Genomic DNA, 14,343 nt, shown 5'->3' with positions numbered 1-14,343 from the left:
GGCTATTGCAGACAAGGGCAAGCCAAGATACATGACAACTAAACAACAAATCTCAACACTAGAAACTAGATTACGATGACTCGAACAGCAATAAAGACACCAACGATGGACTCAAACTCAACAACACGAATACTGAAAACAAAATTCCGAATGCATAATGTGGTTTGGACAGCGAAAAAACTAAGATCTAAATATTTTTGTGGGGCAATTTTCTGGACTCTAGCTAATGGAAAACGACAAAACAAAAGGGGATAATTGAGATTATCTAACGGGCAATCGTGGCTCTGATACCACTTGATGCACGTTTGCCCGATCTTCCGAAAGGTAATATGATAAGTCGATTGGTGGAGTCTCGACGTTGATGATCCAAAGGCTTTGAACAGAATAGATCGAGAGCCCTCACAAGCACTAACCACTACTCCATGGTTATCAACTGTGCCAAGACGCTGTTGACCTCACCAAGAAGGCTTTTTCAGCAAGTGAATCGAGAACACAAGCAAGAACAGGTAGATGCAATATGAATATTGTTAATTACCAATGAAGTGCTCGAGTTGGGCTTCCACAAACCCAACAAGCGGTGAAACTGTATAAAACAATATAATCTAAGCAAAACTGGAGCCTAAACTACGACAGCTATTGTGTATATATAGGAGGGGAGGGGGCGTGAGGAGGTCAACCTAGGGTTGTGCAGCCATGAAAGAGGCGTACATAACCTGGACTCCAACCCCGACACGATTACAAGACCCAACTGGGTCCAAAACAGCGGTGCAACACCTTATTTCTTTGACTCTGACTAAACTATAACTAATATTTGGTCGAGCTCATATCCATTGGAAAGGGCTCGTCGTAAGCTTTCCAGAATGTCCAAGGTTACTTAAAACGGACTTCGTATGAGAGAGTTTATGCTCATTTTACTGACGTGGTATCCTGCGACTCGACCACGACCACGACTAGAGCTTAGCCTAGAGTTCGAGTAGACTTGGCCTTCGAGTGGTGACATCCGGGTAAGGTTGTGGTGCTTCTTCCACATTCCTAAGCAATAAAACATCATAAGAATTTAGTAGGAATCCATCCAAGGAAGCATGAACAACGAGAATCGAGTTCACCTAGTGGTCTAATTGTCGTGCACATGCTCTTGTAATTGGACCTTGTATGATTTGAGGATTATTGGTGGTTTTGATCGTATCCGAAGTAGCCATAGGTTCGTCACACATAACTACGTATTTTTCCGTGTCGGAGAAGCGAGATCTAAGGGCCAAATCTCTTTCATTGCATTGAGGTGAGTATCGTACGGTTCCTATCTCGGTTTTGTTAGGGTTTGCTAGGGTTTTCTTCGATCTGTGTAACTGAGGTTAATGACCTATTTCTGTCGTAGTTCTGGAATGGCTTAGTTCACGGGAATTAGGCAGTGGCAGGATGGAGTTGTCCCTATAGCTTCTTCGATGGCACGGATGCTTGGCTGGGTGTACTTCATGTTCTTTTCTGCTATGAAGGCACCTACATTGACCCTATATTTATTGTGAATCGTGTTCTCCATTTTGTTCTTGCAAACTGAAATTTCTCCATTGTTGTTTGTCAGAATGGAGATATTTTCATAAATTGCAAGATTGGTTTTAACGCGCATTTCTTGCTTAACCATGGCTGGCAGTTTGGTAGCAGCACAGTCTGGTTCTGGCTGATGTGTGAGATAGTCAAGATGGAGCCTAATCCGGATACCTACGAGATGCTCATTAAAGATGATGTTTGGGTTGACGTTGTGCTGAAACGCAGGGGGCTGAGATAATGTCAATCATTTTTTCTTTTTGGAAAACAACGTTAATCAACCAATGATGTCAATCATTTCATCCTTCTGGAAGACGATGTCACCATGATGTCAAGCATCTCATTATTTTTGAAGATGGAGTCGCAAGTGATGTCTATCATCTCATCGTTTTGGAAGACAGCATCGCCAATGATGTATAGCTAGGGATTATGAATATCTAGTTAGGTTTATGTGTTCTGAACAATGTGGGATGTTCTTAACCTTTGTGATATGTAAATGCCTGTGTTGAAGTTTTGAACAATTAATGATCGATGTTTTGGATAATGTGTGATCTCTGTTCTGAACAATGTGTCAATGTGTTGTTTAATTTGTGAATCATTAAGTGTGTATGCTATATCATCAGTGCAGCAAGGAGGAAAAATTGCTTATAAGGGGGGGAAGGTCACACAGACTGGTTTCTTTTTTTTAAAAAAAAACTCTGTTTGTGGCACTTAACACAGATGGATTTCAATAAAAAGCATCTTTGACTCTTACTACCCATAAATTGGTTTAAACAAAAGTTATTTGTGATCCTTACTATGCATAGATGATTTTACAAATAATCCATCTGTGTGTAACTTTGTAAACATAACTTATAACCGCTTGTGATAGGGTTTAGAATCTATATGATAACCCATTTTGACGTAGTGAAAAAAGTCGACGTCAGAAGATATCGTGCTTCCCGATATAGCTGATTTGGATCTTGAGTCCTACAACTATTTTGGCCCTGTCATCTACACTTGACTGAAAGAATTAACAGAAATCAGCTGATCTCCGAAGGGAATCTATGGTCAATCAACTTTCGAGTTGTTAGGCCAAGGCAATCTTTCCATGGATCGCATTGGTAGTTCAGGCTTTCCGACCACCCCACCAGTCCTTGCTACCAATAACACTAGTTACTGAAGAATTGAATTGAAGGCTCCACTAAGAACATTCTAGTGGATGAGCCTCGATTTAGCGAGTTCATTGTGTCTTCCTCAGATTCATCTGATGATGAGGAGGAGTTTCATGAGGTAAATACCCTCAAAGTTGGAGATTAAGGAAACGGGGACAAACCCAATGCTCCCCAGACCCGACTATGAAGGAAGTCCCACCTACTCCCACTATACGGGAAGGGGGAGGGGAAGGGGGAGGAAACGTAAATCCTATCAAGGGAAACAACCATAGGATTGTTGTAGTCCCCCCCCCCAATCAGGCACTCTCATAGCTATTGCAGGAGTTATGACTCCGCTGGTCCTCAAAACTCTTTGACGCATTCACTAGCACTCAATATATGTCCCGAAAAGCTCAATTGCTGGAACAAGACAAGATTGTTCACTGCTTCATCCCTTTGGGAAGGTTTACTGACACAGTCAATGCCTAATGGTTACAAGAGATGACTAGATGTATCTATGGAGCTCAACAAGTAGACGAAGACTCTGCTCATGAAAGGCGCAGTACACCTCGAGTTAGTCAGCTTCTTGAAGATATTCCAAGGTGCGCGCCTGAGAGAACTCCAATCCGACAAGATCCTTCTGGACTCTCATCAAGAACTCGAGGGACAATGCTTGCCATGAAACATATAGTAGTCAAAATAGGATAGGAGAACATCGAGAACCTTCATCAAGGCCTCGTTAGATTCCTGAGGTCTGTGCTCGACTGGACTTTGGAGAGCAAGATGATTATAATCGGAGAAATCATGTGGTTAGTGGTTGTCAAGATCTCACTCACCAGCTCAAATATGTGCATTGGCTATGTAGATTCTGACTCGGTTCCATTGAGAAATATAATAGGAATACTAAACCTCTGGAATTTCTCTCAATTTACTCTACAACTATCATAGCTGCTGGAGGTAATGAACGGGTCATGGCTAACTACCTTCCTACAACTCTAGAAGAGTCGGCTCGCTCATGGCTAACCAAGCTACCAACTGACTCGATTGAGTCTTGGGAATGACTCTGTGGTGGCTTCTATGCAAACATTTAGGGAACATACAAGCGCCCAGGGAAGGAGGATGATCTCCACCATCTACGTCAAAGAACCAAGAAATCACTCCAAGAGTTCATCAAGAGATTAAGCCTTATGAGGAACACCATCCCAGAGATCACCGATCCCTCCATCATTCGTGCCTTCTTACAAGGTGTAAGATATTGGAGATTGATTGAAGATATGGCTATGAAGCCTCCTCGAGATGTCTAAAAACTTTTTGAGCTGGTTGATGGTTACGCAGTCACTGAAGAGACTGTTGCCTCCTACCTGTCACTAGATAGAGGAGACAAACAATCCTAGCTAGGCAAGGAGTTTGATAGCTCCAAGTTGGCTGAGAAGCACAAGTTCAGTAGGAAGTCAAACAAAGCCCATAAGAAGAATAAGAATGAGGAGCAGAACATGATGGACACCTCTCACGAAAAGAGTTCCACCCCTCGTAGGACTTTCGATAAAGGGTGAAGAAGTCAGCATCGGGAGGGAACTCAAAGAAAAGGTGGTGCACATTTCACAAGTCAGACACCCACGACAATATTGGGAAACAAGTATGCTACGATAGCAAAAACAAAATTTTATACATGTTCAACTAGGAAACCATGTGAGTAGGGGATTATGGATCGTTATCACTAGACTCGTAGCGCAAAAGAAGAAAAGTTGGAGCAGACCGGTTCAACGTCGTGAGCGTCGATGTAAAGGAAGTAGCCAAATGTAGCAATGGGACCATCTTTTCCATGTGATATCCTCCTCGAGTAGATGTAGGTGATCGACTTCCTACTTAGAATAGAAGTCGAATTGGTAGCCATCGAGTTCAATTTGTCAAGCCGATCGGTGCCGTAGTTGCAATAGTGCTTACATGTCCCGGGGCGGAACACCAAGCACTCTGCTAGACCCACAAACACAACTAGGGTTTCGAGAAGTCGGTGGAGGGGGCGTGACTAGGATTTGGAGTGGCTAAAATGGTGTGTGCCCTCACCCCACATGCACCGATCTCTTTGTCTCATGATAACAGTCAAACTCAAGGCAAGATACATACCAGCGTTGTGATCGCTCGGCCATTCACTCAATCTTGTAGTAGATTACTAAACTCATGATTAAATATTTGATCACATTCGCATGGTCATGCACTTTCTAATCCAACCACATTGAGGGACCCAGAGATATCTCTCTTGTTATATAGGAGGGGCAAATTCAATCTTAATCGCTCATACCCCATGACATGTTTCATGGTAAATACGAAAACTACCTTTATGACTACCCAAATATAGAGTAGCGTTTGACAACCCTAAAGTGCCCATGGGAATTCTTGGAATCAATGACGATCTTTGGTCTAAGGATCCTGCATGTACACCATTTGAGATCATTGATGATACATCATATAACAACCCCTTTAGTTTCTTAAGATGGGTCTATCCAACACCATGTTCTCTAATATGTATCGACATTATTGATTAGATATCTCTATATCTATGATACATGAAATATGATCATCAATCAAAGCATGTAGAGCCTTTGAATCATTATTGTCCCACATAATGATATAAGATTAGGGATCATTTAGAATAACATCGCAATAAAATAAAAAGCTTCACAAACAAGTCACATACTTACTAATCAATGCAAATGATAATTATCTAAGGAGCCGAATAAACAAATTATTCAAAAGTACATAAAACATAGATATAATACAATCATCTTTATGATTACCTCTACGACATATCACCAACAGACACCGAGTTCTGTCGCACTCGACTCAAGCAACTCGAGGAGCAACAGTGGAAGGAGCAACACTCAGAGAAGGCCTCCAACTCCAAGCCATTGAAGGATGTTGACGATGATCTCCTATTCCAAGTAGGCTCTCACGAGGTGAATCACATCTTTGGAGGATCAGCCAACTATGAGTCCAAGCGACAAATTAGAAATGTGGAGTGGGAGTTCCTCATCACTACGGCATTGCCCAAGGTCCTCAAGTGGGTGAATGTTCATATATCGTTCAACAAGTCCTACTACCTTGGAGTTATCAGCCACTAGGCCGCTATCCAATACTGGTTGAATCCACCGCTAACAACTCCAAGGTAAACCGCGTTCTTGTTGATGGAAGAAGCTCCCTTAACATCTTGTTTCTCGGTGCTCTAGATAACATGTAGATACTAAGATCCAAGATTGAGCTAGTAAAATATGCCTTCTATGACATAATCCTAAGGGCTTCGTCCAATCCCCTCGGGCAGGTTTCGCTACCAGTAACATTTGGCAATGCTGAGAACTTTCGAACAGAGAAGATTTTATTTTATGTGGCTGACTTTGACATAGCCTACAACGTGATCCTTGGACGGGCAAGCCTCGCAACCTTCATGGTGGTTGTTCACTACACCTACCATTCCCTGAAGATGCTAGGTCCCAAAGGACTCATCCATGTCCGTGGTAACAAGCATATGTCATTGAAGTGTGACAAGAAGAGCCTCGAGTTGGGAAGGAAGCTACCCCTTCATGAGCCAATTTTTGTGTAGGAAGAATCCAAACCCTCAAAGCCCAAAGCAAGGGCAACGAGGTTAAGACCGCTCTCCAAGTTCCTACATAGCCAGCTCATTGCGCCTAGCTAAAATGTTAGGCCTGAGTGAAAATCTTAGCTCGCCAACTTAGCTATGGTTCTTATTAGTAAGCAAGTTAGTAGACTCATTGTAGTTCACTTCATTTAGTAAGAATAAAGTCGGATTGTTTTTTGTGAAGACTGTTCAATTTTCTTTTTTTTTCTTGTTATGTACTCCCAAGTTAGTTAATGACCAATTCCCGAACCTGGTAGATCTTCATCAGTGCAATGAAACATTGGCATTCTATGTACCCTTCATGGTGGGTGAATTATGACTTCTCTATGATTTTTGACTATCCCATTGAAAAGATCTTCTTCAATCCAATAGTTAGGGGTTAGGGGAAGTCGATTTTTCCTCCCCTAATAATTTTTTTCTTGATTGTCCGGCCAATATGTTAGTCATATTAGTTCGACATTTGGGGGCTAAGGGAAGTCAATTTTTTCTCCTTTACTCCATTCTTCATTGACCGCTTGACTGATATATTTGTCATATTAGCATGATAGTAGGGGCTACGGGAAAGTATGTTACTTACACAACGATTCAAAAAGCTTTATAGTATCACTTGATCATGATTACCTCCAAGTGGTCAGTACCAAGGAGCCTTAAGAAAAGATCGTAAAGATTTGAAGATGGGCTAAGTATGTTCCGAAGTGCTCACATACCGACATGTTTGTAAACTTGAGTTCACACGTCACACATGGCTTCCTCGCAGGCAACTACTCGACGGTATGCATATATCAAAAGATACGTGTATATCAATTCTCTCTAAAGACCTTATTAATATAATATAATTGTGGCACATACTTACTCGAAGAAAAGTACCGAATTTATTACATAATCAAATTAAGGAGTTTTGCTCAAGGGTTTGCAGGACGATCTGGTAGGGTCAAGGCATTGGTGATCTCGATATCAACTTAGGCACCCTTGTTCTCGAACTCCTCTTTCTCTGAAGGACTGCACGTGGAGCCTTGCACTAGTACGTTTAAGTCAATAAGAGAAAGATGGATCTTGAGACACCGTTGCATAGTCGCTAGAGACTCATGAACCATGACCCTATCCGCCTCAAGGCTTGGACGTCGGACCGCCTATAGCAACCGGGTGAACACCTCCCCTAGTCGAACAAGCTCTGAGGTAACTCACGGGCAGAATATCCCTTGGTGAAAGGAGCGATTGTCTGACTTTCCAAAGAGAACGGTTGAAGATCAAAAAGGCCTTCCTCGCTAGGGGAACCATGCCACCATCTGTTTCCGGAGGATCATCGTGTCCTCCTTCGCCAAGGTTTCCGACTCCATCAGCTACTCCACCTCAGTCTTGAGCCCTGAATGACCCAAGTGATGCAAATCTGAGATCCCAATCAGGTATGTAGCAGTAAATACGCTGTAGTTATTCTTAATATCTCTTTATGCGTTGCAGCTGCATCGACCAAGAAGGTAGACTGCTTAGAGGAAAACCACTCGAGTTTCCTATGCATAGCAGCTCCTCTCTTCAGCTAGCGCCAGTCGGAGGCTCGCTAGTCGGGTGTTGTTCCACACCTGGAGGCTGGTAAAAGTGTCTACAACCTGAAACACGCAGGAAACAGAGGCAATGACAATTTGCAGAAACAAAACTCCAAGGTCCGACACATACCCAGGGATCAGCCAGAACAACTTTCTTCCTCTTCGGCAAGCCGGGGGACGTGGATACGCCTCCCAAAAGCCGGGCTGTCGCAACCAACTCCGCAGATGTCCTAGTGCTGACACTGCTACCCGTAGCACCTCCCTGGACAACAACATTCCTAGTTAACTCAGTCACCATAGTGGTCACCTACACAAGCCTTTCAATAGGGAGGACACCGCCGGCAGCATATAGGGGGCAAGGAGTCTCCCGACGAGATCCCTTGGGGATTCCCCTCTATAGGATTGGTGGCCCACACCAAAGAAAGAGAATTCTCATGGTCCCCAACCTCTGACGGAAGACTGACAATGTTCATGCAAAAGGTAATATAACGTTGCGAATACAAATATATACATTCTGAATTAATGATGTAGGTACTGAAGCAGGCCAAGAAAAGTCTGTGCTGCGATTCCAGGCTGAGACGCTGCCCGACCTACGTCGCTATTCCGTTTTCTTCATTAGTAATGAACACATGCTGACTGTTGCCTCGTCGGTCCACTTTTACTCGCTGGCTAGTAAAATTGTCCCGACATATTTATCCTATCACTAACACTAATGCTTCAAGTCTCACTACCTACATATTAGGTTGATTAACTGTCCATTCTGAGATCTGATTCGTGACCAAGTTCTGACTTTCAGGTCTTTTAAACGGGTAGATATAACATTATATTTTGGATATTGGTTCTTATAGGCAGCTTAATTAGGTTCAATAATTTGTCCTTACTAACTAATTAGTATTTTTTTCTTTATAATCCATATATTTTAGGGAAGGTCTACATGCCCAGTACCATATATTCTGAATGTGCATATATTCGTCATTGACTACATAAAACGCAGCATCAAAGGAAAGAGACTCCAAAGGTACAAGACGAATTCATCATTTCAAGTTTTTTCTTATTCAGTGGATAGCGGGTAATGGGAATCTCCTGTTCCTTAGCGACGGCATCTTCTGTCTAGAGTACACCTCATCGCTGGACACTTTGTCCTACCTGTTGTACCATTTGTCCCTTGGGTACCCACTTTGCTTATTTTTCTTCGCCACATTGGTTTGTTGTTTCTCACGTTTGTTCTATTAAGTAGAAGCGATGTCGACTTAACAAAACTATTGGTTTGGAATGGTGATGCAAATAAAATAAATTCTCCGTATATGCCTAGGCCTCCCATGTTATTTTTTTAGTGCTATATTGAGGAACATAGAGTTGTCCAGTGGAGTATTGAGTATTTTATAATTTTCCTATAATCCCCCCCTCCCCCCAAAAGATAGCTTCTCCTTCCTTTTTCTCCTCTTCAGTCACTCCGGTTCCACCATTGATCTAGCTGTAGAGGAAGGCATGGTGTCAAATGTGGTTAAATGTAACGCATGGTGTTAAGATTATATGCTCTGTTCAGGTTCAAATATTTGTTCCTCCTTGTGTTGAGATGTAGATGTCAGTTTAGTTATTTAATAAATGAAGATGTAGTGCCCTTGGGTATTCGGTTACATTGATGGCTGAATTTAGTCAGTTCTAGCTCAACTGTATACATCTATGTTCCCACGCATGTTCGACTATGCACATTTGCGCCTCCACACATACTTCCAAGGGCTGTAGTGGAAACTGTGCATATATAGAAAATCAACCATTACCAGGATAATTTAATTGTTTGAGAAAATTGTGAGTATGCCATTGGATGTTCGTTGCTTTACTTGTGTGACATCCTATACACGCTACTTATGTGTATATCACTTGAATTTATGTGTATATCACTGGCGAGAGGCACACACAGAAGTATTGAGAGCACTACTACATAACAGTATATCATTGTCGCCTGAGAACTCATGTCACTGTCGAAATTGGCAGTGGGCAAGCGACAGTGATAGACTAAGCACTATTACTACTGGGTAGCCACAGGCAAGAATGCCTCTTCCAAATCACACAAAAAAATTGAGCTAGCTCAAATCGAGCCGGAGCCACCACGCACGGTTGCTCGACCGCTCTCGTCAAGCTAGCTCCACCACCGATAATTTGAGACCTTTTTAATTTGAGAGCTTTTTGAGAGACAAAGGAGAATGGGTTCAGCTCCAACATGTAGTGGAAACAATTGTTATGGTAAAGGATCTTAAAGTTATCCATAGAAAGGGACTAGGTAGTACATCTTCCTCGAGTTCCGGTGATGAGACACCTCTTTAGAAAAAGAGATTAGTACTTTGGGAGTTACCTTATTTTTAGGATGTTCGACATGTAATCAATGTCATGCATGTGGAGAAAAATATGTGTGATAGCTTGATTGGTATGTTACTAGACATACCTGGTAAAATAAAAGATACACTAAAAGTAAGGATGGACTTGGAATATATAAAACTTAAGGAGAAGCTATATCTTGAAAAAAGAGGGAAAGGTTGACATTACCTTCCCACAGCTTCCTACACTCTGATTAGGGAAGAGAAAACTAACTTGTGTGAGTGTTTGAATGGTGTCAATGTTCCTTCCGGTTGCTTTGCTATCATAAAGAGACTAGTAAACATGAAAGATAAGAAATTAGGTGGCACAAAGTCTAACAATTCTCACGTGATGTTGACACAGATACTTCCAGTTGCAATTAGTGGTATTATGCTAGAGAAGGTCCAAAGCCCAATCATGAAGTTCGGTTCATTCTTTAATGCAATTTCATAGAAGGTCATTGATCCTGTAAAACTAGAGAAGCCATATGATGTTGTTGTCCATACTCTATACAGGCTTAAGATGTGTTTCTCTCCATATTTTTTTATGTCATGATCCAAATTATTATTCATATTGTGAAAGAGATATAGATTCTTGGTCTCATATTTCTGCATCAGATGTACTCTTTCGAGAGGTTCATGAGAGTTTTGAAGAAATTTGTTCATAACCAATCTCATCTGAAAGGCTGCATTACTTAGTTCATTTACATCAATTATATGGATCTTAAACCGATTGGTGTGACTATATCTCGCAATGAGGGGAGGTGGCAGGACAAAGGTATGATAAGAATGACAACATTCATTCTTAACCACCATGTTTCATTCACACAAGCACATTTCATAGTTTTGCAACAACGAATTTTGTGGATTCATGTATCAAGTTGCATAATGATGATGACATCACTCCTACAGATACATGCAACACTACTCCTCAAGATATACAACGACCAATTACAAGAGCACGTGACCGACAATTCCACATTGCTTTACATGATCACCAAACTCATGGCACAAATATTCACCCCACGATTTGATCATAGAAATTTATTTATCCTACCCATTTGATTTTATACCTCATTTTAAAACTTCTTGAACTATTCAAATATTTTACACTTGTGCCTCGTTAAGTAGATGTAATCATACGTACTAAAGTCATCGATAAAAATAATAATGTACTAAACCACATCTAGTTGTAGAGATCATTGGTCCTTATACATATGTATGTACAAGGGCCAATAAGTCACTTGCCCTCTCTCCTCAACTGGTGATAGCTGCCTTAGTCATCTTGCGAAGTAAACAAGATTTACATTTATCGAATGATTTAAAATCAAATGAATCTAGAACACCATCTTTATGGAGCTTCTCCATGCATTTCTCATTTATATGACCTAAGCAACAATGTTAAATATAAGTGGGATTCAATTCATTTGGTCGAAACTTCTTCTCATTAATGTTATAAATAGGGACATCCTTAAGATCTGGACTATATGAAGCATTCAGTAATAGACAAGGACCATAGAGCATATTATTCAAATAAATCAAACAACACTTATCTTTGTTATGAATTCAAAACCATATTCTTCTAAACATGAAGAAGAAATAATGTTTTTTCCCACATCAAGAATGTAATAACAATTATTTAATTCAAAAACTAATCATGAGGCTAATGATAATGAATCAAGTTCTAATCATGTGAGGTTTGTCAAATATTTAACTACAAGTATATACACATAAGGAGTGCACCATATTCGAATAAGGGTACATCGCATGCCTGCTTAACAACTCCAGATATTGCGAAAAAATCTATGAGACTCAATAGTCCTAGAGATCACAAAGATTTATACTAGGAATGTCTCGATCGGGTTACCTGACTAGAGTACGACTAGTATCTGGGCTGGATTTGTCTACATTTCCTTGGCCGACAAGATGAAGTACTCCCTATCGACTACGACCGAGATGAAGGTGGCATCTAGACCCCTTTATAAAGTGGAGACACTAACCCACCATGGGAGGCAGACACATCTCGATGCAAGAAACTCCAATACCCTAGCAATCGGACATACTAATCGACTTCAACCCTAGATTAGTCTAGATCTAATCCCCTACATTGTAATAGGTCTAGCCACATTGCTCATACTCAAGATACTAATATACAATATCATCCACACAGGTCGTAGGGTATTACTACAATTGGGGGCCTAAACCTGTCTATATCGCATGCCTTGTTTCCTATTCGATCCTTGATCTCGAAGGTACCCCTATTTAATTAAGGATATATTATTGAGCACTAATCTTCGACAGTTGGTGTGCCATGTAGGGACCTTCATCTATTTTTCAAGATTGATCATGTCTCAAGTATGCATCCGCATCAGATTCTCCAACATTGGCTTTTATGATTACTTTGAGTCAGCAGCAGTCATCTTCGCATTGCCTCCTGCCGGCTGTGAGATCACCTTTGGAGATGGCGTACCGCTGGGATGATCAACGTGGATTGATCCACATAGGTATCCTCGATTCTAGCCCATTGGACACATACTACGAGGTGGGACACCTCAACATGAATCCCAAGGAGCCTAACGTTCTCCAGTTCATGGACACCAATAGTGACAGTGAAAGTCATGAGAGTGGCAATGATGGCTCCATTGACGGCTAGAGCAGCTGAACAGATCAATTCGTGTTCATGGCCAGAGATGATGGCACACGCGCTAAGTAGAACATGGAAGATCCAAATGTTGTGGTAAACAATGGTGTAGGAATCCATGAGGATCCGGTAGCAGCAACTGTTGCCCAAGGTACCGGTGTCACCGGAGGGTTACCACTAGGGACATCCATGGCTGGAACCTTACATGCCCCTGATACCACTCAACATTGACAAAATATGGATAATCAGGCAAACCCTGATATTCGACAATAGCTTGTTGTCGGGACGCTCTTGATTAGGCTCCAGGATCGAGGAATAAACTCCCTCAGAACAGGAATCATGGGGCGACATCAGTTCGACCATAGCCAAGCGTTGGCAACAGTGTCTTCAGTACTTTGGAGGCCAACATCCAGGGGGCTCATTTGATTGTAAGATCCTGCCCCGAATTGGATTCGACATATCCTTTAACCCCAATGGTCAATCAGTTGAAGACTTTGTTCGATGCAGCTCAGATCCAGGCTACTTGAGCAAATAACGCTAACTACACTAGGCACCCTAGCTGGTAAGGTGTAGGTTTGAGGAGCCACGAATGCAGACATCCCCAGGTCGAGGGATCGCAAACGAGAAGCATGGGTGGTCCAGCTTGAGCACAACCTAGTCGGTCGAACTGTAACTACCCCATCCACCGGCACTAGAACTAGGAAGACTCGAGGAACCACATCTTTCATGACAGGCGTGACTTATGGGAAGTGATTGACAATCGCCGTGAGGAACACCATGTAGACGATCATTGTTATAACGACTGCATATCTCTAGGGCGGAATGATAAACATGACTCCCCTGTTCAAAGGAATAGGCATGACAGTCCTCCCCGATCTCCTCCTAAAGACTTCAACGGAGACTGCGAAGCCTTCACACCTGAGCTCTGGTCGATATGATGGCCTGAGAAGTTCAAAGTAGGTCCGATCTAGAAATATGACGGGAAGATCATCTCCAATGAGTGGTTACAGATTTATACCATTATTATTCAAGCAGCTAGTGGCGACAACAAGGTAATGGACAATTGCCAACAAACTGCTCTTGATGGACTAGCAAGGTCCTGGTTGTTTAACCTACCCCACAACTCGATCCGTTCATGGACTTAGTTGAAGACTCAGTTCATTGCCAATTTGCATGGTATGTTCGAATGCCTGGGAATGGAAGATGATCTCCATCAGCTGAACCAAGGCAAGGATGAATCTGTTCAAGACTTTATTCGAAGGTTCAGTGATGGGCGTAATATGATCTCGGACATGTCCGATAGGTCGGTCATCATTGCCATGAAGAGAGGCATCAAGGATAGGGACCTGCTGGCTACCCATAAGATCCTGGTGGTCAAAGAAGCATGCTGATAAGTTTGTGAAGCATGCTAAAGCACAAGCACACTCCAAAAACTCTATTTCCAACAAAGACAAGCCCAAGTCTTCAAAGAATGAATGGAAGAAGAATAAATCCAGTGAGA

This window comes from Phragmites australis, chromosome 4, assembly GCF_958298935.1.
Source record: "Phragmites australis chromosome 4, lpPhrAust1.1, whole genome shotgun sequence".
Classification (NCBI taxonomy): domain Eukaryota; kingdom Viridiplantae; phylum Streptophyta; class Magnoliopsida; order Poales; family Poaceae; genus Phragmites; species Phragmites australis.
The sequence above is the reverse complement of the archived record's forward strand: the minus strand, read 5'-3'. Positions refer to the sequence as shown.